Source organism: Gorilla gorilla, chromosome 1 (genome assembly GCF_029281585.2).
Source record: "Gorilla gorilla gorilla isolate KB3781 chromosome 1, NHGRI_mGorGor1-v2.1_pri, whole genome shotgun sequence".
NCBI lineage: Eukaryota > Metazoa > Chordata > Mammalia > Primates > Hominidae > Gorilla > Gorilla gorilla.
In genome coordinates, this window is record NC_073224.2 from 167186966 (window position 1) to 167209967 (window position 23002).

Consider the following 23002-nt stretch of genomic DNA (forward strand, 5'->3'; position numbering starts at 1 on the left):
GGAATAGTAAAAAAAACTTCATATAGGACCTGAAGTTTTAAGAAACTGTAATAATAATATTTATTAATTATGTTAATGCAAAAGCTACCTTATAGGATAAATGGACAAAGTGAAAAAAAGAAAATAAACCTGCCCCAGATTATGCAACTTGTTAGTGGCAACACTGGCATTTGAACCCAATGCTAAAAGGGGTCTATAATGTATAATCTTGTCTTTTAGACTCTTCAGCCTCTGATAGGTGAAATTTTACAGTTTGGACAAGAGAGGATTTGACAGACAGCCCAGTAAAACAGGACTATCGGAGCCAAGACTGAGGAATATAATAGCATTGTGTGTTTGGGCAGACAAAACTTTCTCTTATATGCAGTCCTGTCCAGTTCCCCTGCTTCATCTCAAGCTTTGTATTAAGAAACATGAAGAGCTTATGTGCATACTTTCTCATCTCTGTATCTTTGCATGTGCTATCACATCCATTTGGAAGCCCCTCCCAAAACTTCCAAAATGGGAAAAAGCTTCCTGTTTCCTTTAAAATTCAACTCAATGACCACCCCAATTTTAAGTCTATCTTCCATTTCTCCTCTGTCCTTTTATAGTCCCCTAGTATAGCATGTTATTTAATTTTACATGTTTTTAACTTATCTTTTTATTTGTCAGTAGTGTCTCACACAACTACTAGTCCATGGCAAATAATTAAAATTCTATTGAAATAAATTGAACTTGCATATGGATCTTGTCTTTTTATGGTGTTCCTCTCAACCTTTTACGTTATTCCTGATACATATTAGAAATTCAGCCTTCTAAAGACTAAATTGATGAGTTAATAGGCTATACAATATTACATACTTGACATGTGCCCATGACTTTGCATCTGCTAGGCCTGAGCTTAAATACCATTTCTGCCATTTAGTTGTCATTTAATTAGTCCAGATGTTCAGTCTTCTTGAACCTTCATTTCTTCATCTACAGACCAGGGAATATATACTCAGGAGGCCAAGGTTGGAGGATCACTCGAGTCCAGTAATTCAAGGCCAGCCTGAACAACATGGCAAGATCCCATCTACAACAACAACAAACAAACAAACAAGAAACAAAAGACAAGGAAACATAAAAACTACACACTACCTTCCCATGTGATGACCACCAATACAGAGTGAAATAATATATGTAACAAGATCACGACTAACCCAAAGGATAGTCAATGTTCTGTTGAACAGTGTTATACTGAATACGGTAGTTATTTTAATTGGTGTTAATGTTGTTATTATCATAACTATTCTTATTTTTATTCCTTAAATATATTTCAACCTGACCCTTCAACAATATTTTAGATAGGATATTGAATTAGAACATTTATAAACTAATGAATAGAGATAAAATAGGAGATGTGGAGTTGCAAGTTTTGAGTGCTTCAAAGGAAAAAAAAGACATTTTGAAAAACATAAAATTTTTAAAGGAGAGTGCAGAAAATTATATGTTGACCAAATTTTGACAAGTTTCATATGGCTACCAGGCTGCCTATGGATATTCATTTTATAGAGACTGCTGAATTGTTCCACAGTTCTGGAAAAAAAACATTGAAATTTCCATATAATTATGTATACTGCCTTTGAGATACTGGGGGACTTCCTAAAGAGACATAAAATAGGGGACTAAAATCATTTGAACCATTTACAGACTGAACATGAGTTATATTAGTGCAAAGTAAGACATTCTTATAAATGTTAAAGACTTTAAAACAGTTTTAACAATATCTCAAGGTTGCTCATATCTATTCTAGCCATGTAAAACTCCAAATTCAGGACTTTCTTAAGTCAAAGCAATCAATGATATGCTTTAGTTAATCACAGGTGAACTACTAAATTATGTTACTGGAACTGAAAATCAATTCAAATTAAACCTTCTGTGAAACTTCAACACAATTCAGGTCAATATTTTGGGCTACTTCTCTAGTTGCATTTAGTATCATTTGTTCAGGGATATCTTATAGTAAGTTAAAGGTCTATTTCTCAAAGTGCAAAAATTGCATTGCTTTAATAAACTCAGCCAATTCTCATTTTGGAAAACAAATATTCAGTAAAATCAAACAAAGTGTTTTGGACATCAGCTTTAATAAAAATTGTGCATTGTCGATTATATTTGCAAATCCAAGAATAACATTGCTCATGCTCAAAATATTCAAATTCACAAAGCAAACTAAAACTGCATATTCATTTTCTTGACTTTTACAATTAGCTATATTTAAAAATATTGATAACTATGCACAAGGACATTTTGGCAAACCCATTTAAAATCCACAAATATACTTGAATTTGATTCAGCATCTGATCATATTTGACTCAAATATGATTCAACTTTTTTTTACATTGGGAATTTTAATGTCTAAGGAGTATTTTTATTAAGTTTTCTTCAGTAAGAAACTCTTCCCTTCTTGTTTAGAGAACACAGGTAGTGATTTTCCTAATCATATATCTGAATCTCTGCTGAACCTTCTCCCAGCTTTTCTCCAAAAATTACTTTGACACTGTATAGTATGTATTTTTAATAAAGAAATTATTATAAAAACATTCTACTATTATTTGATTCACTATTTCATTTATTCATTCCAACATCTATTAAGATTTTACAATGTGCAAATCAGACTTTCCACTCATTAGGAATATATTATTTTTACAAAGATCAATTGCTTTGTAAATATTAATATAGCAGGGTTTATTATATAAGAACTGCATTAAAAAGTACAGTGAAGGCCGGGCGCGGTGGCTCACGCCTGTATTCCCAGCACTTTGGGAGGCTCAGGCAGGTGGATCACGAGGTCAGGAGATTGAGACCATCCTGGCTAACACAGTGAAACCCCGTCTCTGCTAAAAATACAAAAAATTAGCTGGGCTGGTGGCAGGCACCTGTACTCCCAGCTACTCAGGAGGCTGAGGCAGCAGAATGGCGTGAACCCAGGAGGCAGAGTTTGCAGTGAGTCGAGATGGCGCCACTGTACTCCAGCCTGGGTGATAGAGCGAGACTGGATCTCAAAAAAAAAATAAAAATAAAAATAAAAATACAGTGAAAGCCATTAGAAATTCTTGGAAGAAATAATTTTTAATCATGAGAGCTACAATTTCATAAAAACAGTGGCCTTTTAGCAAGAGCCCAAAAGATAACTGTGGTACCATAGATAGAGCCAGAGGGATGGAACTCTAGACCATAGGAATGACATCAGCCAAAGAAGCGATCTAGGAGAATGCAAAGCACATTTGAGGAACATTATACAGACAAGAGACTTCATTCATGGGAGAAGTGTGACACTAATGCTCAGATGATTGTTAACAATGTTTAGCAATAAAGCACATTTTAATTGAGGTATGTACATTGTTTTTTAGACATACTATTGCACACAATAAACTACAGTATAGTGTAAACATAACTTTTATATGCACTAGGAAATCACAAAGTTTCTGACTCATTTTATTGTGATATTCATTTTACAGTAGTGATGTGGATCCAGATCTGCAATATCTCTGAGGAATTCCTGCATTGAATTTGATAGTTTTATGAGCAGGAATATGATAAAATAATAATTAGTTTAGAGAAAGGAAATCTGGAAGTGGCATGGACAAGGGACAATGGGTCAGTGGAGGAGGATTCTAGGATCCTTGCCTGCCGTCTTCCTGGCTCCTATTTAGAAAGGAATTGATATAGTACATGTACAACTAAGGACCTGGTCAGGTTTTGGGGGCTGATAGCAGTCAGAATAAAAATGAAAAAATATAAATGACAGAGATAGTGAAAAGAATACATCAAAATAACTTAGACATTGAAAGAACTGAAACAAGTAAAGTAGTCAAGGCCAGAGAAATCTCTGCTAAAAATTGCTTAAGAAATATGAGCAAATATGTTGCCTTTCTGAAAAGTATTTTTTCTCTTCAAGTTTTTTTTTGGATATAGACCTGATGCAGGCACAGAGAATGAGGTTAAATATATAGCTTGTTTATTCTTTTTTTCCTTCATATATTGCAGATTGAAAATGGTCACAAATTCTTTATACTCAACCCCTTGTGATACAGTCTATTTTTCCTTGCCTTGAATCTGGGTTGACTTATGACTATTTTGATCAATGGAATATGGCTAAAGTAAAGCTATACAGATCTAGACCTAAAATTCAAAGAGACTGGTAGCCTTTGCTGTGGTTTCTAGGATCCCTGAACCATCCTATAAAAAGTCCAACTAGCCCACTGGAGAGGGCTTGAGTCTACATGGAGATGGAAGCAGCCCAGTTTAGCCCAGCCCAGTTATCAGATGAATATCACTAACTGGATCATAAGAATCACCCAGCTGAGTTCTGTGTAAATTCCTGACCAACAGAAATGCAGTTGTTGCTTTAAGCCACTAAGCGTTGTATAAATTGTTAAATAGAAACAGATGACTGGAATAATCTACTTCCCAATATTTCTTGTAGGAGAGATTATCCTACTTTCCATAGTTTCACATAAAATGAGTTCATGGATTCATTTATTGAACAATAAATATTAATATGTACTGAGACACTATATATGAAGCATTGTAATAGATGCTCAGAATATGCAAATGAAAAAGATACAGCTTCTGCTCTCTAGAGGTCACAATCCTGTAAAAAAGTAAGAGAGATTAGTAAAATAAACCAATAGGATACTTTTTACTATATCAGAAGTTTTCAGGGATTAGCCATGTGTAAAGGGGAAATAGGGGAAATGTAAGAAAAATTAAAAGAAAGAAAAATAAATTGACCTAATGATTTTTAAAAAGCTCATTGTTTAAATAAGCATGCAAACCGTAAATAAGACTTACAAAAGGAAACTTCCATATACATTTAAGGTCATAAGCAAATGAAAATTTTCAGTCCTGTAGAAAAAAGAAAATGATAATTTAGAATTTGAAATACTGGAATCTTTCCTCAAATTCTAGTGGTCACCCAATATCACCTTGGATAGTTCATGTATTGGTTTTATATCAATTATTCTAGAAGAAAGACTTTTTTATGTTGAGAGAATCTTTATTCTTAGTTTAATTTTCTGATGACCAAAAGGAAAAAAAAAATGTTTGCTACAGAGGTAATGGCTATCTTACATAATTTGGTACTAATAGTCTTCCTTCTTCCTGTTATGTTTTGGAGCAGCAGACTCGTGGTGAAATAATCATTCTGCTTTATTTTTAATTTTTTACTAAATCTAAATCTCCTCATTAATATTCCTGGTTCACTCATTAGTCCTCCATAGTTCCTTCCTACATGTTGGCAGAAAAAGTTTCTATTAGACTTCACCTCAGTTTCCCTTCCCCATTTTGCTTATTTTCCAAAAACTGGTCCCATTTCCAGGCTCAGTTCTTCCCCTGTAGAGAGACCATTTATAGCCAATTCTGAAAAACTTAAGCACCAAGAGCCTGACAAGGGGCTTATTTTTGAGTAGCCCTTCTAAGATAATTGGTCTTTGAGCACAAATGGCCAGTAGCTGCCGTTTGGACCCCATCTCTTTTTTCTGATCTTCTTCACTGTTAATCTAACCAAGATATAGCCAATGCTGAGCAGCAGATGTTACAATTTACTGAAGGCCACCTCCCTCCTGCCAAGACTCACAAGGCAGTGGTATCAGGAAATGGGGCCAGTTGGGAGGTAATTAGGTCATAAGGGTACAGCCCTCATGAATGGGGTTAATGCTCTTATAAAAGAGATCTCAGAGAGTTGCCAGTCCTTTCCACAGGCTGTGAGGATGCAGCAAAAAGATTGCCTTCTAGGAATTAGGAAACAATCCCTCACCAGATACCACATCTGTCAGTGCCTTGATCTTGGACTTCTCAGCTCCTAGAACTGTCAGAAATGGATTTCTGTTGTTTGTAAGCCACTTAGTCTATGGTATTTTATTATAGCCAACTTAATGAACTGACATCATAACACTGTGTAGGCAACTGGATGGGCAGGGAACAGCTATATGGACAAATAAGAAAGCACACAAGAGCTCTAATGACTTGTCAAGCATATTTGTCTTTGCTTAACCAAATTTAAGTCACAATTGGCTAGCTTAAATAAACTTGAAAAGTGCAATAAAAAAGGACAAAAAAGACCTTCTTTCAGAAACTGGGCACTAAGCCACCCCTTTTTTTTGAGATGTATATTGTTATCAAGCAGTAAGATACATTTCTCACACTCTTGTCACCAGTTTTTTTCTTTATATTCAGATGTCCTATTATTAAATTATTACTGACTACCTCACAGTAAAACCATATTTGCCACAGTAAGTACCATATTTGCCTCTTGGATTTTATTTAGTTTAAATGCACTGTTCTTTCTATGTTTTGTTCAAAGTGGATGTCAGAGTTAAGTGTAACTTTTAGTTTCAATCTACCTTACTGAAATTTTATAATGCCTTCTTTTCCATCCTGTGTTAAATTTCAGGATTGTGTTAAGTAGAGAAGCCCCATAAAAACATCCTGTAAGTAAAATGGAAAATAAGATAAAATATCAAAAATACAGAAGTTTGACTTGTATTATCACTATTAGGTAAGCAAATAACTGCATCAACCCCTAAGCCACTCAGTTATATTCTTTGCCCTAAATGGCTTCTAGCAGTGAAATCAACATTTCAAGCATAGTTTTCAGCAGCGTTGTCAGACATTTCTCAAGGTCTGAACCCTACACCATGGATGGAAGTTAAGTCTGGTAGGAAACATTTTTTTCCTTTCTCTCTGCTAATGAAGACATTTTCAAACAAAGATTTAACATGATTTTCTAGGTGGTAAAAATCTGATGTGTTTCTCTGCTTTTAAATTAAGGTAGTAATTTGGCAGTCACAAAAGTAATCTTGGCCATGTATCTAAAAACATAAAACCAAAACACTTGTAGCTGCCAGGTGTCTAATTTTCTGCTTGTCACACTCATGTGTATGAACTGAGAAGTCAGGCTGTTTTGTACAACGTCTGAAAGCCCAGTTCGTACTTCAGCTAAAATAAAATTTTACATGGCCCACTCAGCCTTCTGGACTTATAGCTGCTTTCATATTATATTAAAAAAAAGCACCCTTACCCAGAAGGATATAAAATTTCTCAACTTTTAACTGGGGAATGCAAATTATTTGAAAGTAGAGCTTTCCTTATAGGCTTTATCTGTCGATGAATGGATCAGGTGACCAGTGTAATAATGATTTAATGTAATCATTCATATAAAAATTAATAAAATGTGCTTATTTTTACACCAATTCAGTTAGTAATTTGACTAAATCCCTAGCTGAATAGATCAAAATAGTGAACATACTGTGTGTAAATAGCCAGCATACTCTCTGTCATCTCTGAAGGGAAATGATTTGATTTAAAGGGCACACAGTCTGCCTCCCATTCCAACCTAACAGGCACACTGACAAAACAGTTGGCAGAAACTAAGGCCAGGTCCTCTGCTGGGAATTCTATATATGTTATCTTGTTAAATGCTCATTATAAGCCTGTGAAGTAATGTTAAAGAAAAACAAATATTTATGACACTCGTTAAAGAGGATACAGAGGACTTTTATCTCAGTAGATATGGGGACCACTGCAATAGAGTCTTTAGGTAGAGGAGACAGATGGGGATCAATTTTAACTCCAACAACAACAAGTGGGGATTTACAGCTAAGGAGCAGGTTTAGGGGATGGGGGTGGTCACAGGGTGAATATTTACAAAGAGAAAATATCAGAGGTAAGGGATATTCTTGCTAGGCCAACTGAACAGAATTCTTGCTGAAGGGAAGCCAGGGTGAGAAGATGTTGAGTCTAGAGGATGAGGAATTTGATCAGGTGTAGAAGGTGGTCAGATACAAAGAAGGGGATTTTTTTTTTTTTCTAGCTTGACTAAGTAGGATTCTTGCTCAAACTGAATTCTACAAAGACAATAATGAAAGACCAAGGTAAGGCCTAGTCTAACAGAGGGTTCAGAGAAGCTAAAGTTAGGTCAAAGGCTGTGCTCATGTCTATAATCCCAGCACTTTGGGAAGCCAAGGTGGGAGAATCCCTTGAGGAGAACTTGAGTTTGAGATCCCGGTCTACAAAAAGCTTAAAAATAAGCTGGGCATGGTGGCACATACCCATAGTCCTAGTTACTCAGGACACTGAGGTGAGAAGATTGCTTGAGCCCAGGAGTTTGAGGTTACAGTGAACTATGATCGCACCACTGCACTCTAGCCTGGGCAATAGAGCGAGACTCAGTCTCTAAAAACAATTTTTTTAAAAAAAGTTAGATCAAGGGGAGACAGTCTTTGTCAGCAGATATTTTAAAATTTAATAACATAGATAAGGAATGTGATGCTCTTTTAAAATAGTGTGTTTATAACTATTAATTGATTTAATTCAATTTCCAAGCCTTCTTTGTTCTTCAGCACTACCATGATTTGTTAACCTGAGAATAGGATGAAAGCTTTCGTATTATTTGAAGAAGAATGCTGAAAGTTTCTAAAAAAAGGAGTATAAAATATAAAAATAACTAAACAAACAATTCATTTTGAGTAAGTAATTTTAAAATTGAGCAAATGGTAATCCCAAGGCCTTAAAAGTACAGGAATATTTTATTCATCAGGCAAGAGGAAAGTAAGCAAATCAAAAAGTACCTGCTTATTATTGCCTCAGTTCTACTAAAAGTTTGAGCAGACCCTGATTTACTAACATTTGCAGAGCTCTGAACAAAGAAGGACAGATCAGATTAATAATTAATTCACATTTGACAAAAATCATTAGGCTGCGGAGCTGTTCCTATGAATTGCAGATCCCATCTGACATTCACCATATTATTGCTCATACCAATGTAGATATGGGCAAATTAGCTGTGAGTTGCTGAAAACGGGTTAGCTGAAATACAGATCAATGCTGTTATTATAAAGACAAAACTAGCACACAAAAATGCTTTCCTCCCACTGTCTAACATCATCCATATTGATGTTTTCTGTCAATACATAATATACTGTCACACTTGATGGGACAGGAGGAACAGATTACATAGAAATTGCACTGGAACATGTTTTTATACATTGTTTCTCTGGAACAGTATAATCAAAATGATTATTGATACAGGAACTTTGACTGCTTATCCCAACATGGTGCATGAGGTATGGCAGGAGAAGTTACGTATTTTTATTCATTTTACAGTTGTGTTTAAAAGTGTTGGTTTAAAGAAAAAAAATCTGTAACTTACTCTTTATCTTCTTCCCTTGCTTCCACTTGCACAAGACAAAACCCATGGAGTGGTTCATGATTTTTCATGCTCTGTCTGCAAATACATTTCTCTCCTCAACAGTTCCAAATGAGCTTTTCTTAGCCAATTTTTTACCGTCTTAGATAGTGTTGCCATCATTTTTCACTGGCTTCCAGGTTGCTGTAGTATTCTCCTTCCTCGTTTCCATGCGGTCCCAGTAGAGTTAGTTGATATTACTCTTCTGATCAAAATTTGCTGTGGTTTCCCATATCACTGAATGAAACCAAGGTCTCCTTAAGACTCGCAGTTGCTCCTAAAGCTCAATGCTTCCTTACCCCTCGGATCTCTCATCACCCAATCTGCCCTGTTCCCTTTCTGACCCCATCTCCTGCTACTCTCCCTTATCCCTTGCACTGCTCAACAGCCATAGAGTCCAATTTGTTATTGTCAGAACCTGTTGGATACACATCTGACTTTCAGCCTTTTTATTTGTACCTTCCACCACCTAGATAGGTCACTTTCTCAGTGAGTCTTTCTTTGATACCACTGTATTCATAACTGTACCTTAATTCCTTTTTTCTCTTTTCTGCTATGTATTTCCTTTGAAATTATAATTAAAAATATGCTGCACATTTTACATATATTTTCTTCTTCATGAATCATTTAAATATAAGCTTTATCAAGGCACCGATTTTCTGTGAGTGTAGTGTTGATAGCATTTTTTTTTTTCACTATTGGTGTCTTTGGCATCTGGAATAGTTCTTGGCACGTGGTAGCTTTTCAATAAAATATTTCCTCAATGAATAAATGAATTATTCAATCAAGAAAAACATACTTCAGAGTCCTAATAATTTAAAATACTAAATATCTTCCAAAAGTAGGGGTTTATAGACAAAAAATCTAATTTTTATCTTATCAAACCAGTAAACTCCATTTTGTATTAGCCATTAAACAAATAACTACTGCGATGAATATTTTACTAATACTTTTCTATTTGCCAAAGCAAATCACTGTTAATAGACCTCACTGAAATGGTGAAGGGTTTCATTATTCTGAATTGTTTATTCACAGATTTAGTCACCATTTAATATAACTGAATAGAAATATAAAGTGTCTAAAACTTACTGCTAAAAGTCTGAGAGCCATATCCAATTGAAAATCAATGTGAAATACAGAGAAAACATTTTTAACATTACATGGGTAAATATTTGGAACAATTCAATGTATACACAGATCTCCAGAAGCAAGTCTATCAGTAAGTTGAAGTATCCCTGGTCTTAACCCATTTGTCTCATTTATAGAAGATGGCACCTCCCCAATTTAGATTGCTTCATTCTTCCCCAAAGATATGCTTTAGGAGTAACCTGGCATTATGACTCCTAGATAATTTAACAATAATAATTATTTTCTTAGAGATGAAAAAGATTATAGAGCTGGTAGAGTCAAAATCAATCAAAATACAACCGGAGGAAAACAGGCCCAAAACCTTATGCTCAGGATCAAACAGATCATTAATGGATGACCCAGACCAAAAGCCATGTCATCTGATTTGAGTCTTTCTGTTTTGATTATACTTGTATATTAGCATTAATTATATTACTTTATTCAATATAATACAAACATGAGAAAATGGGATACAAGACTTTTTGTTCTTTTAAAAATAAGTACCTCAGCCTGTAATCTCAGCACTTTGGGAGGCTGAGGCAGACGGATCACAATGTCAAGAGATCGAGACAATCCTGGCCACCATAGTTAAACCCCTTCTCTACTAAAAATACAAAAATTAGCCAGGCATGGTGGTGTGCACCTATAGTCCCAACTACTCAGGAGGCTGAGACAGGAGAATTGCTTGAACCAGGGAGGCGGAGGTTGCAGTGAGCTGAGATCACACCACTGCACTCCAGGCTGGTGACAGAGCTAGATCCCGTTTCAAAAATAAATAAATAAATTAAAAAAAAAACAAGTACCTTAGATTACAAAATAAATAGTTGTACATTGCTACAATTTTAGAAATTGGAAATGCACAAATAATAGATTTACCTACAGCCCCACAACCCATGTGTAATGCTCTTCTCATTTAATATATTTAACATTCTTTATTTTATCCATTGAGATGATGCATGTATTATTTGTTCATCCTTTCAATTTAATAATATATTTTAAATTGCATATTGTAAGTTGTTTTTTATTATAATTTTATAGTATCACACACAAAAAAAATCATGTGATATACCTTTGATATTTTCAATATGTATCCTCAGTTTTGAAGGTATTTCCAATTTCAAACTTACAGTGATTCAAATAAATCATTAGAATTGGAAGTATTACCACATTTCCTCCATACCTGTGATGACAACCTCATTGCTAGACATATAGAAGTTACCTGACACAATGTTCATTGAATAGATAGTTTTTGTCTTCACTGAATGAGGATTCATTACAATTACATTATTGCAGACTTTAATTAGCTAACAGAATTAATGATCTTAATATGTAAATAAAGAAATACAATGGAAGCTAATTGCCAACTGGATGTTACTCATTTTTATACTAATTTATATTTAATGATGGAGATCATAATGTTTGGGCACATTTTCTGTTATTAGTTCTTCAATTTTGTCTTTGTCATATGGCAGAACTGGTTTTTTGCAAGTTCCTTTCTTAATGACTTCCAACTAATTCCTTAACAATAGCTATATTTAAGTGATTGAAATATGAAATAAGCATGTTGAAGCATAGCCACTTGTTTCACTGCAGATGTTTTAAGAGTTCCAATCATAGATAATTACTATAATTAATAGAATTTTTTGATGCAACAATGACTTTTTTCACAGTTTTTACGTGTTATTTTATCTCTGGTTTTCTTTCTATAGAAGCCTGGAATTTAAGTATATTATAAGTTTTAGTCAAATGGGTTTTTTGCTTTTAATCAAAATACAGCAAGTGTCCAGATGGTTGGGCTAAAGAAAAGTCTCTATGGATGTTCCATTTATGTTCTTAACCAGTAGATTTAACAAAAATTCAACAGCCAAGCTTTCTGAATTGTGATATTAACATATTTTCTTTCTTTAAAATAAATTCACCAGAACCAATATCAAGCTGCTTTTACCTTAGGATGCAAAACACTGTATTTTCTATAACCTTCCTTTAAAAATTATATTAAAAATAACATACATTAAAATATTAACAATTATTTGTTCTATATGATGTAATTATAGCTTTTTTCTGTTTTTACTTTTGGTTTATTTTCAATTTATTTCTTAAATAAGTATGTGACTTTTACATGTATTCTATATTATGTTTTTATTTGTGTTCATTTTCTTTATGTGCCTCTGAATTTAGTTTCCAACTCTTTAAGAAATATTAAAAAATCATCAATTTATTTTATTAGGCCAGGTGCTAAATAATAGCTTTATTATTAATACAATAACATTTATTCATTATAATATATTTACATTATAGATATTATAATGTTCAAATAGTGAGCTTGTATTTTCTTTTCTGATCCTTCTGATTCCAAAGCCTATGTTCTTTTGAATTTGACAAAACAACTTCCCAGGAGCTGTTCAAACGTGATTTTTTATGATAGCCATGGAGGGTATATTTTGAATGATCCCAAGCAGAATTACTCCTACTCTGTGTGTTGTTACTGTGAATGGTCTGATATTTTATCTTACTTACAAGCTAACAAATTAGTCTGTCATATTTTCATAGATGCTAGTAGAAGACACAAGACTCCTAGGTGAGAGACAAAGGCCTGTATCACTCACTGCACAAAAGGTGGCATACACACTGGCATATTTGCTTGACTTCTTCTCACCCAACCTAAATGACATGGATGGGCACAGATGGATACCTGCTGCACAGGCTCTCAGGCAGCCCTGGGCTTAGGGAACCAGAATCTTCATAATGGTCAACAAGCATGTTTTTCTTTCACTCCACTGGGAAACAACACTATCTTCATCTTCCAAAGCTGTTATACTTACAAACAACTTTGGAAAGATAGTCCTTAACAAAGAGCAATTAGTGCCTAACTTGCTAGATGCACCAAAAAGATAAAAACAAACATGGAAAATTGTCTCTTAATAATATTCATCCTTAGTTTCAACACTCATTTGACTTTTGATGAAGTTTTCCATGATTATATCAATCTGTTGACCACTCTAATCTGACCAACAAAAGCTGAGACCATAACTATTCATTTTTTCTCATACAGTAACTAAGTTTAAAACAAATAGGACCATAATCAGCAAGATGAGGTTAATCTGCAGCATTGATCTCAGCCATGGCCTAGGGACCCAGCATAAGCCCGCTAATCAAATCTCATAATCCAGCAAGGTCTACTTGCAAATGCCAGGTGGCTGTCTCTCTATATTGAAATTACCTCTTGGTCTAAGGAATTAATTCACATGTAACAGGATGTGTTAACGAATGTGTGACTCCTCTTTGGCTTACAAGGAAGAAATCCAGGGCAATTCTATTATCCCTAACAACCCTTGTTCAGTGAGTAGAGTCAGGCCTGAATTATTTCCATGGTTCAAGTGGTGTCATTATTCACTTCAGTGAAAATCAGGAACACATTTTTTACCATCTTTTTATTCATTTGAAAAAAAATATGACCCCAGGGCCTGCAAAAATGTTGAGTCTATTATGCCTCTAGGAGATCTCCACAGTTATCCAGGATTACATGATATATTGTTGTTGTGTTCTTAAACCCTTGAAGGTCTCTTATGACCACCCCTATAGTGAAAGTTACTGTGTTTTGGCAAGAAAATGCCTGACTTCCACATAAGAAGTATAATCCGAGGAGCACACATGGTGTCTCTGGCAAGAAAGTATTGTTTAAAATTGTGAGGTCCCTCCGGGTGTGACTTACATCAGTCTGGGGATGCATTTGACTAGCTGGTTGTCCTTAGGCATCATAGTTACTTCAAATAATTGAGTTAACTTCTTGTTTGTATGAAGTGTCTTAGGTCAGTCTGTACAACCTGTCCTGTTTTTCCATGTCGCAAGCCAAGAAATTCCTCTGCCTCCTGAAATTACTAGCTATAGGAGTGGGAGAAGAAGACATCTGTAGGAGCTGTGGCATGTTTTGCCTGAAGGTACAAGAACTGGGACCACCGCCTCATCTTTTCTATTGACTCTTCAGTAATGTTCAGGAGAATGGCAATTAGAGCATGGTAAGAGGCATCTAGCAGGGGATGGTACACTATATCAGAGGACCTCAAGACCACCCCTGGGTTCAATGATTCACTATGATGACTCATAGAACTAAAGGAAAAGAAAAGAAACTTCTTATACTCAATGTTATTATTTTATTACAGTGAAAAGATAACAGTCAAAATCAGCAATGGGAAAAGGCTCATGGTGCAAGGTACAAAGGAAACAGGGCCAAGTTTTCAGATGTCCCCTCCCAGTAGAGTTTCATGAGGATGATCTTAATTCTTCCAGCAACATTGTCTAATGTTGCAAGTGTTGCCAACCCATGCCCTGCAGTAAAGGGATATTATTGGAGATCAGTCACACAGGCATACAGTGCTGTGCAACTAACCTCAGATACTCATCACCTCCAGAGAAGAAAGAGTCCTTCACTGTAAATCACAACGTTAGGACAACCTCAACTGATTAGGGCATACAAAAGCATTTCTATCAAGCAGAGTATTCCAAGGGCTTAGCAGTTATCGCTCAGGATCCTGCCAAAGGATCCTCTTGGACACAGGCGTTTCTTTGGAATGTGTAAGGTTTTGAGCCACCCAGGCCTTCTAAGTTAACCCTTTCTTGACCAGAAACCTAGCTACATTTAAGATGCTTTCAATAGTTTTGGAGAGCTACACAGTGTTTTATTTCATAAGGAAGGTTCGTAGAGAAGTTTTGAAAGGCAAACATTATAAATGTCTCTTCCCCCAACCCCAACAGCTTCCGGGATCTGAGATGCTCCCTCCTCAGGTTCCTAAGTTGTTATTTCTCCTCCATTACCAAAATCTAGGCACAGCTCTTTATAATAGCTATGACTATACTATATTTTTCAATCAGCCCTTCCTTACACTCAAAATTTACATTTGGATTTATCACATACAAGAGGAAAACAATTTTATAAAATTACAGAAATATATTATATTCCTGACTTTGCTCCATGTGGGTAACTTTGGTGAGCAGTGTACTCAACTAAGTGATTATTAGCCTTATGGCGAAGGACTATGTCAACCCAACTAAAAACTCTAGAAGCCTAAGTCAGAATTAAGCTTATCTGTCCTAGGACACATCTTGGATGGGCTGCCACAGTAAAACTGCATCCATCAGGCAAACCTGGATTTGCCATTAGAAGAAAGAATGAACCATCATACTCAGGAATGGTCAGGACAGAATCCTGAATTTTTAAAATAGGTCCATTTACCACTCTTTTTTATTTTATCATAACCCATGTATCAGCCAAGAGAAAATGATCTTTTTATGGAGGCATACACATTCAGTGAGCAAACTTCCTTACAAAGGAGTATGGACCTGGAATACTAAGTGAGGTGGACTCAGCCAACTTCGGCAAGACTCACAAATCTGGTATGCAATGGTTGCCCCTGCATCAGAAACAGAATCTTTTACTATTTCCCTAGTCTATAATTGTGAAGATATTTCCATGTTCTGTATGATGATGGATCCAGGCAACAATGGTGGCATTCTAGGTGTTGCAGTCTCCATCAGCAGCTTGATTTCAGTTAGTCTCATCAGGGAATGGACACTTACCATGAGCAACTGCATGAGTCATTCAGATAGTTTTACCTGTTTTCAATCTGCTAGTTTGTAGTTTTCTAAATTTAAAACAAAACAGGTTGCAGGAAATATCTCAGGAATAAGTAAAACAAACAAACTCCATCAAGGGAAGCACCAGCCAGAGTTATTAAAAATTACTTGAGTTCTACCCACTGAGTGAAGTTACCACATACCTTTTCAGTTTTGAACAGCAAGTGCTGAGTTACAGCTACAGTAACTTAGTACATGTAATCAGTTTTCAGCTTAGCTAATGCATCAGTGAACCAGCTCCAAACATTTAAGGAGACTTCTGTGAATTGGTGGTTTTACTGAATTGGCACTGTTGCTTCAGATGGCAGAATGGTTTAACGTTGTCCCTCAAAGACCTAACCATTACTTTTTCATGTAATGCTGTCATGCTACTGGAGGCCTGTTTATTCCTGAACTTCCATTTGACATGAGAAGTATTTTTGTCCTGTCTCATCTTGTTAGTCATTGAATTTCAGTTGGCCCACCCTAAATGGAGAACATCAGGTCACAGACTCATAAGACCCCTGTAAGTTAGGGATTCTGCTTTCTTTAATTATTAGCCATATAATATAGTATTATAATTACTGCTTTATTAGTGTTCTCCTTCAGTTCTACTTCAGTAGAAGTAGAACTACTACTTCTACTTCAGTAGAACACTAATAGGTGCTTTTCAGTTGGTGTATACCTTGTAGCCATGTTTAAGCAGTATGAAATTAATGAGTGCTTCCAGATTTGCCTCACTTTGTCATAGGTTCCAATCAGCAAAATCATCCATCACAGAGTCCTATATCTCAAAGCTCATTTGGGATGTGATGTGCTGATATTATTAGTACTATTCTCCATGCAACCTTTCCAGATCAGGATAATCGCCTCTGGGATTTTGAGCATTCATAGTAAAAGTATGCAAGCCAAAGCCAAATGTGCATTTAGCAGTGGAAGTCACAACAATATTACATTAAGTTGGCTGAAAGTTGGCTGTACTGACAACATCATATTTGCTTTCTTCCTGTATTGTGAAATTTGTCCAAATCCTATCAGTTGAATTCAGGTACCTCTGCTCCACAAGATGGGGATGTGTGTGCCTACATCAAACAGAGCCATACATGTTTGAGTGTCTCACCTCCCCCAAATTCCCCAGCTTATTCAGATGGATGTGTATGGCTGTCAGCCCTATTGGGGAAACAGGGATTTTGGCAAAACCCTTGATCTTTTTTCTTCAAGGGGCTAACTTTGGACTAGAGGGAAGAGAGAAATTAGGGGGCAAAGGAGAAACGATTACTCCACACCAGTGAGCAAAGCTTTGCATTCACTTTCAATTTTGAGTAATTGCTTATTTGAGGATCAACAGAATGAACTTCTAATATTTTCAAAACACTATTTCAGCTTTGGAGTTCACTTGACCCAGCAGCTACAGCTACGTTTTTTCTGACTAGGCTGTACTATTTATGCCTCATTGTCAGGACACCCTTGCTTCCTCTGCAGTCATGGATAAAAGTGAGCAAAAAAGTAGTCACCATTTGGACATGTTGTTCTGATACTACTTCTTTCTTTTTTTGTGATATAGACACTTTTACTTTCAAATATTTTCTATCTTGTGATTTAAAGTTTAACTTTACACTTAAACTTGCATACTAAGTTTTATGTTAGTTTATATGATTGTGAATAAAGATAGTTTTACCTCCCAATATGGATAGCTTTTTGATTTTTGAGGCGGATAAGGGTTAGGGGATACATTATTTTGCTGGCAAGAACTACCAGTGCCTTGATGAATAAAGGTAGTGAGGGTGGGCGTTACTGTCCTGTTCCTGGTCTTAAGGGAAAAGCATTCAGTCTTTCACCATTTACCATGATGTTAACTATGGGTTTTTCATGTTTTAGCTGGTTGATGGCGTTCCCTTCTCTTCCTAACTTCTAGAATCTTCTGATCCGTAGTCAGACATGTTATCCATTGAGCCACTGGGCCCCACTCATCTTCCTAAATTCTTGTGAGTTTTTATCATGACAAGATAATGGATTTTGATAATTTTTTTCTTTTGAGATGATTATGTTGTTTTCCTTTCTTCTTTCTCCTAGGATTGGCAAACACAAATCATGTTCCAAGTTCTGCCTTCCACCTGTGAGTAAATACTTTTGTAAACAAATATTTACTGGAACACAGACGTGCCCATTTATTTACTCAGCATAGCTGAATAATTTCTAACAGCTGTCACATGGACTGCAAAGTCTAAAATATTTACTATTTGGCTTATTATAGAAAAACATTTACCAAACATTATTTATTATATTAATATGATGAAGTCATTAATTAGTTTTCAGATGTTAATTAAACATCCATCCCTGAGAAATATCACAGTGTTATAGTGTACAATCTTTTTAACAATTAATTGATATTTTGCTGATATTATATCAAGAATTTTTCTTTTCTTTATTTTTAGTGTTTGTATTTTTTTTAGACAGGGCCTCACATTCTTACAGAGGCTGGAGTGCAGTGGTGCCATCGTAGCTAACTGCAGACAACATCCTGGGCTTAAGCAAATCTCCCACCTCAGCCTCTCAAGTATTTGGGACCACAGGCACACACCACCATGCCTGATTTGTTTTTTAAATGTTTTTGTAGAATAGGATCTTTCTATGTTGGCTAGGCTGGTCTCAAACTCTCGGCCTCAAGCTATCTTCTCACCTCTGTCTTAAAAGTGCTGCAATTACTGGCATGAGGTGCCACCCTAGTCCTTGTTAAGAATTTTCGTGTATTTTTTATGATGCATACTTATCTTTAGTTTCATTTTCTGTCATGTCTTTTGTCTAGATTTGGTCTCAGAATAATACTGACCTCCTAAAATAAGTTGGAAAGTAGTCCCCCCTCTTCAAAACTTTTGAAGACCAATTGTGTATTGTTTATTCTTTAAATATTTTATAAAATTTATGCATGAAACTACCTGAACCTGGGCTTATTTGAAGGGGACTATTTCTAATTACAAGTTTAATTTTGTTACTTATTTTATGAGTCTAACAGATTTTGTGCTTTGTGTTGAGTCATTTTGGTAGTTGGTACCTTCATAGGAATGTGTCTATTTTATCTAGGTTGTCCAATTTATTGTCATAAAGTTGTTAACTATATCCACCTTTATCCTTTTCAGTTGTGTAGGGTTGGTAGTGATGTCTCTAGCTTTATTTCTCCTTTTGGTAATTTGTGTTGTCAATCTTTTCTTCTTAGTCAGTCTAGCTAAGGTTTGTGAGTTTTGTTGACATATTCCAAAAACAATTTTTTTGTTTCATTAATTTTATATATTGTATTTTCTTAATTTCATGGATATCTGCTCTAATCTCTATTATTTCCTCTCTTCACCTTGCTCTGGTTTTACATTCTTTAATTGTTCACCACATAATATAGTATTGTAATTATTGCTTTAATCAGTCATATATTTTAAAGAAGTTAAGAGAAGAAATAAACAAATACATATGTATTGCCTTTTGTTAATCGACAAAATATATTTAACACTTCTGAGATAGTGTTAAATATAATCGACATATATTTAACACTTCTGAGATTTTTTTATTTATTTCTGTGGGTTCAAATTACTATCTGATATCAATTCCTTTTAGTCTCATGGATTTTAGTATTCAAAGGAAGGTCTGCTATGAACAAACTATCTTAGCCTTTGTTTATTTCTAAGTATCCTTACCTTGCCTTCATTTTTAAAGAAGAGTTTTGCTAGAGAGAGAATTCCTTGTTTTCAAAGTGGGTTTGTTTTGCTTTTAGAACTTTGAATATGTCATTTCACTGTTTTGTGTGCTCCATTGTTTCAGATGGTAATCCAATGTGTAAGCAATGGACTGTTTTATTCTTGGTGCTTTCAAGACCTGATGCTTTGTTTTGAACAGGTTGATACATCTAGGTATGTTTCTCTGTGTATTTATTCTACCAAGGATTTAGGGTTTATTTTTTATATTCAAAAGTATACAGAAATGTCTTCATTAATTTGGAAATTTGTCAGCTTTTTTTTTTCAAATTTTTTGTCTCTTTCTCTTCCTTTGTTATTTTCTTTATACATATATTGATATACTTTATGGTGTTTTACTGATTTCTAAGGCTTTGCTCATTTTTCTTTAATTTATTTATCTTCTGTGTTTTTTTCTTCAGTTGAATTGTTTGTATTGATCTACCTTCAAACTCACTAATTATTCTGCCACCTCAAATCTGCTGCTGAGTTCTTCTGAATTTTCTAAATTTCAATTGCATTTTTTTAAACTCCATAATTTCCATTTGGTCCTCTTCAAATAATTTATCTGTCCTTATTTTGTTTTGTGTTTGTTGATTCATTGTTATTACACTATTAACTCTTTAGGAATGATTTTCTTCTATTTTTAAACTTATTTTTCATAGCTTTTCTGAAGTCTTTATTTGATAAAATAAATATGTACTGACTGTTTCTCCCTCCTTAACTGTCCTGTATCTTTGGATGTCTCAATTTTTTTATAGACAGCTTATCATAGCAACTCTGAATTCTATTTTTCTCCTTATAAATTGATGTTTTGTTTTACCTTTTTATAAATTTGCTAGGATTGTTTGTTGGTTGGTTGTATTTTTTGTTTGTTTGTTTTAGGGTTCAGATTTACCTGAGCTAAATCTATGAAATCTGTCTCCTCCATAGTTTGTACTCCCTAATGTCCATGTTAAGTTTTTGTTTGTCTGTCCATGTTTTGTTCTGTTTTTAATTCTTGCTAAATGTAAGTCAAATTTTCTAGCAGTCACTTCTGTTTCTGTATAATTAGGTGGCAAGCTAATGATTTGAGAGAAATTGTGCTCAAGAGCCTTGAGCCAGTAAGGCTTTTGGTATATCTATTTGTATTTAGAGATATACATTCAAACCTCAGGGTATTTTTTTCCAATCTGATATCTCTTTTACTTTCCACTGGTTCTTTTCAAGTATCCTTCATGACTGCACACAGAGTTGAGTTAAGAGTATATGGAGAGCTTGGGCCCTGTATAGTTTCCACCTTGCATGTCTCAAACAAGCATGTCTACACCTCAACAATGACCACAACCTCAAGCAAGTAGAACTACTATTCCTCCCCGCTTCCAAACCACAAAGGTTGTCTATTTCATCAACAATGCCATTTCCTAGGAGAATTCTTTATCACTCCAAATAGAACTGTGAGGAGTAGCCACAGGCATGAACACTACAAATTCACACTGTCACTACCCAAAGTGAAGCAGTTCTAAAGCAGAAGAGCTTCTCAAAAATCGCCTTTGGTCAATTAAAAGAGCATAAAAATAGATGTTTTCATTAACTTTATTCCATTTTATCATTGCTTTTTGGAAGGGAAAATTTGCCAGTCTCCTCATTTGTCCATAGCCAGAAGTCCTGCCTCTTTCTTCTTTACAACATTTCTAAAATTATTTGGTTAATAAGAAAGATCAAGTTAGTTTAGGGTGAACATGCTTGTTTCTTGGATGAAAAAGTTTTCTTTCTTTTCTCTTTCCTTTTTCCTGAAATTTACTAAAGTGACAGCTTTTAGAGTGGCACTATAAAGGGAAGTCAGTTACCATTTTCTTTTGGTACCTATTAGTACTCAAATGAAATGCTCTAGATTTACACTTTTTTTCTCCAATTCTATTGACAAGAATATGAAAAAATCTATTACTACAGAGAACATTCACCCTACTAGACAGAAATTTTAGGACTTCTCTGTTTTATCTCTATTTTTTTTAATCTCTGGATACCTGTTTAGAAATAGAGATTCAATGAAAGTTAATCTGATCTTATCATAAAGAGCCTTTGTTCTTTGAAGCAAATTAAAGAAAATAAATTTATTTTAAATGTTCTTTGGATGAGAATGGAAGGAGACAAAGTGTTTTTCTTTTTAATGAAGTTTAGGAATAAAGATATTTTTTAAAAAGGTCTTTCTAAGTCACATATACTGTTTAAAGGTGGTCAATGATATGAAACAGGTTTCACTCAGGGAGAATAATATGAAAAACTGATAGTACAATATTGTAAAATACTTCATCAAATATACAGTGTTCAGTAAGAGTGTTAAACATAGTTTAAATATAATTTGAAATAAAAATTTTCTTGTTATAGGCAGTTTTTGCTTTCATTATTTTCAGTTATCATTCTTAGAATAAAAAAATACATGTATGCCATAGAAATTCTCATTGATTTGACATTATAACATCTGTAGTCAAGTCTTGGTTGTGCAATTTGAGGCAAATAATTAAATTTCTCTGAGTTTCATTTTACTTATGCGACATAAGGAATAGGAAATACCTCTCTTGTAGAAATGTTATAAAAAATAGAAAATGGCCGGGCGTGGTGGCTCACGCCTGTAATCCCAGCACTTTGGGAGCCTGAGGCGGGCAGATTAGCTGAGATCAGGAGTTCAACACCAGCCTGGCCAAGATGGTGAAAGCCATGTTTACTAAAAATACAAAAAATTAGCTGGTCATGGTGGCAGATGCCTGTAATCCCAGGCACTCAGTGGGCTGAGGCAGTAGACTCACTTGAACCCAGGAGGCGGAGGTTGCAGTAAGCCAAGATTGAGCCATTGCACTTCAGCATGGGCAACAAGAGTGAAACTCTGTCAAAAAAAAAAAAAAAAAAAAACAAGAGAGATGATACAGTACAGAATACAAAACAAATATAACAAAAACTGTTTCTTCCCACCACCACATGGAGAGATGAGCAAGGGAGTAGCTATTTCCTGGAAAGTCTAAAACTTATTTAAGTCTTTGAAAGAAGCCCTTCAAAACTAGCCCCAAAGTCATTATATCCTTTCCTACTGAATATTTGGATCCAATGGGGGCTGAGTTTCCCAGATCAGTTGGTAAGGGTCTTTTGTGGCATGAAAAGGAGAAGGTTTGGAAAATAGGAAGAAGAATAGGTGGAATCAGAAAAGTTTGTGGTATAATCTCTGATTACATTACAATTATAGGTGGCTGAGACTGTTTTGGTCCTGATTCCAGAAAATCCTTTAGCTTAGAATTGAGTGAAGATAAGCACAAAGAACTGTGCTATGATTTGAATATGTCTCCCAAATTTCATGTGCTGA

At 35.0% G+C, this 23002-nt stretch overlaps 2 long non-coding RNA genes across 3 annotated transcripts in view; one reads left to right on the forward strand and one right to left on the reverse strand.

Annotated features, from left to right (window-relative positions):
• Nucleotides 1–627: 627 nt before the first annotated feature.
• Nucleotides 628–19825, reverse strand: LOC134757096 (uncharacterized). The gene is made up of 4 exons (XR_010130707.1): nucleotides 19633–19825; nucleotides 9176–9448; nucleotides 6369–6453; nucleotides 628–1057 (listed from the first exon to the last, which is right to left on the reverse strand). It is a non-coding gene; the product is annotated as an uncharacterized lncRNA (long non-coding RNA).
• The window catches only part of LOC134757094 (uncharacterized), a 67782-nt gene continuing 64522 nt past the window's right edge, over nucleotides 19743–23002 (forward strand). For both annotated transcript variants that reach the window (XR_010130706.1, XR_010130705.1), the window contains exon 1: nucleotides 19743–19845. This is a non-coding gene — a long non-coding RNA (uncharacterized lncRNA). The remainder of the gene's footprint in view (nucleotides 19846–23002) is intronic.